Source organism: Rhinoraja longicauda, unplaced genomic scaffold (genome assembly GCF_053455715.1).
Source record: "Rhinoraja longicauda isolate Sanriku21f unplaced genomic scaffold, sRhiLon1.1 Scf002208, whole genome shotgun sequence".
Classification (NCBI taxonomy): Eukaryota; Metazoa; Chordata; class Chondrichthyes; order Rajiformes; family Arhynchobatidae; genus Rhinoraja; species Rhinoraja longicauda.
This window is the reverse complement of record NW_027603422.1, coordinates 12,501-15,630: the sequence shown is the minus strand read 5'-3', so window position 1 is coordinate 15,630 and position 3,130 is coordinate 12,501.

Sequence of the window (3,130 nt, the reverse complement as noted above, 5' to 3'; positions counted from 1 at the left end):
TATTCTTAAACGGTGGCCCCTTGTTCTGGACTCCCCCAACATTGGGAACATGTTTCCTGCCTCTAATGTGTCCAATCCCCTAATTATCGTATATGTTTCAATAAGATCCCCCCTCATTCTTCTAAATACCAGTGTATACAAGCCCAATCGCTCCAGCCTTTCAACATACGACCGTCCCGCCATTCCGGGAATTAACCTAGTGAACCTACGCTGCACGCCCTCCATAGCAAGAATATCCTTCCTCAAATTTGGAGACCAAAACTGCACACAGTACTCCAGGTGCGGTCTCACCAGGGCCCGCTACAACTGTAGAAGGACCTCTTTGCTCCTATACTCAACTCCTCTGGTTACGAAGGCCAACATTCCATTGGCTTTCTTCACTGCCTGCTGTACCTGCATGCTTCCTTTCATTGACTGATGCACTAGGACATCCAGATCTCGTTGAACTCCCCCTCCTCCTAACTTGACACCATTCAGACAATAATCTGCCTTTCTACTCTTACTTCCAAAGTGAATAACCTCGCACTTATCTACATTAAACTGCATCTGCCATGTATCCGCCCACTCACACAACCTGTCCAAGTCATCCTGCAGCCTTATTGCATCTTCCTCACAATTCACACTACCCTCCAGCTTAGTATCATCTGCAAATTTGCTAATGGTACTTTTAATCCCTCCGTCTAAGTCATTAATGCATATCGTAAATAGCTGGGGTCCCAGCACCGAACCTTGCGGTACCCCACTGGTCACTGCCTGCCATTCCGAGAGGGACCCATTTATACCCACTCTTTGCTTTCCGTCTGTCAACCAATTTTCTATCCATGTCAGTACCCTACCCCCAATACCACGTGCCCTAATTTTGCCCACTAATCTCCTATGTGGGAGCTTGTCGAAGGCTTTCTGAAAGTCGAGGTACACCACGTCCACTGACTCTCCCCTGTCAATTTTCCTAGTTACATCCTCAAAACATTCCAGTAGATTTGTCAAGCATGATTTCCCCTTCGTAAATCCATGCTGACTCGCAATGATCCTGTTACTGCTATCCAAATGCTCAGCAATTTCGTCTTTTCTAATTGACTCCAGCATCTTCCCCACCACTGATGTCAGACTAACTGGTCTATAATTACCCGTTTTCTCTCTCCCTCCCTTCTTAAAAAGTGGGATAACATTTGCTATCCTCCAATCCACAGGAACTGATCCTGAATCTATATAGAACATTGAAAAATGATCTCCAATGCTTCCACTATTTCTAGAGCCACCTCCTTAGGTACCCTGGGATGCAGACCATCAGGCCCTGGGGATTTATCAGCCTTCAGTCCCATCAGTCTACCCAAAACCATTTCCTGCCTAATGTGGATTTCCTTCAGTTCCTCCATCACCCTAGGTTCTCCGGCCCCTAGAACATTTGGGAGATTGTGTGTATCTTCCTCAGTGAAGACAGACCCAAAGTAACGGTTTAACTCGTCTGCCATTTCTTTGTTCCCCATAATAAATTCCCCCGTTTCTGTCTTCAAGGGACCCACATTTGCCTTGACTATTTTTTTCCTCTTCACGTACCTAAAAAAACTTTTGCTATCCTCCTTTATATTATTGGCTAGTTTACCCTCGCACCTCATCTTTTCTCCCCGCATTGCCTCTTTAGTTAACTTTTGTTGCTCTTTAAAAGAGTCCCAATCCTCTGTCTTCCCACTCTTCTTTGCTATGTTATACCTCCTCTCCTTAATTTTTATGCTGTCCCTGACTTCCCTTGTCAGCCACAGGTGTCTCTTACTCCCCTTAGAGTCTTTCCACCTCTTTGGAATAAATTGATCCTGCAACCTCTGCATTATTCCCTGGAATACCTGCCATTGCTGTTCTACCGTCTTCCCTGCTAGGGCCTCCTTCCAGTCAATTTTGGCCAGCTCCCGCCTCATGCCTCTGTAATCCCCTTTGCTATACTGTAATACAGACACTTCCGATTTTCCCTTCTACCTTTCCATTTGCAGAGTAAAACTTATCGTGTTGTGATCACTGCCTCCTAACGGCTCTTTTACCTCTAGTCCCCTTATCAGATCAGGATCATTAAAAACACTCACTCTATTGGCCGTGATTTAACCTAGCACACAGTGTTGCAAAGCCCATGCAAAGTCCAGTGGGCCAAGCAAACAAATAAGATAGATCTGGCTCGGCGTTCCACATCTCCACATCGTCACCCAGCACGCCGACGCCCATTAACAATTCCCCCGCAAATTGTGCACCTCGAGCGGCAGTACTTTAAACGGCGCCGTCTTCGGCGTGGACGGCATGAACCAAGTCGGCAAGCATCGTCACCTAGCACACAGACGTGCACTAACAATTCCTCCCCCCGCAAATTGCGCGCCGCGAACGGCGGTACTTTCAAGTATGCCGCCTTCGGCGGGGACATCGTGAACCAAATCGGCAGGCAGGCGTCGTCAGCCGGTCGACCGACCCCCAGCTGCATTTCCCCAACGGACATTGTGCACTTCGTACAGAACAGTGCTTTTAAAATATTCCGCCTGCCGCGTGGACATCATGAACCAAATGAGCAGGCAGGCATCATATCATATCATATCATACACATACAGCCGGAAACAGGCCTTTTCGGCCCTCCAAGTCCGTGCCGCCCAGCGATCCCCGTACATTAACATTATCCTATACCCACTAGGGACAGTCAGCCCCCAGCACAACGACGCCCCCGCTAACAATTCCCCACGCACATGGTGCGCTCGAGCTGCAGCACTTTAAAGTACGCCGCCTTCGGCGGGGACATCGTGAACCAAAGGAGCAGGCAGCCATGGTCACCGCCAGCACAACGACGGCGCCGCTAACAATTCCCCGCGCACCTTGTGCGCTCGAGCTGCAGTACTTTAAAGTACGCCGCCTTCGGCGGGGACATCGTGAACCAAAGGAGCAGGCAGCCATGGTCACCGCCAGCACAACCACGGCGCCGCTAACAATTCCACGCGCACCTTGTGCGCTCGAGCTGCAGTACTTTAAAGTACGCCGCCTTCGGCGGGGACATCGTGAACCAAAGGAGCAGGCAGCCATGGTCACCGCCAGCACAAGCACGGCGCCGCTAACAATTCCCCGCGCACCTTGTGCGCTCGAGCTGCAGTACTTTAAAGTACGC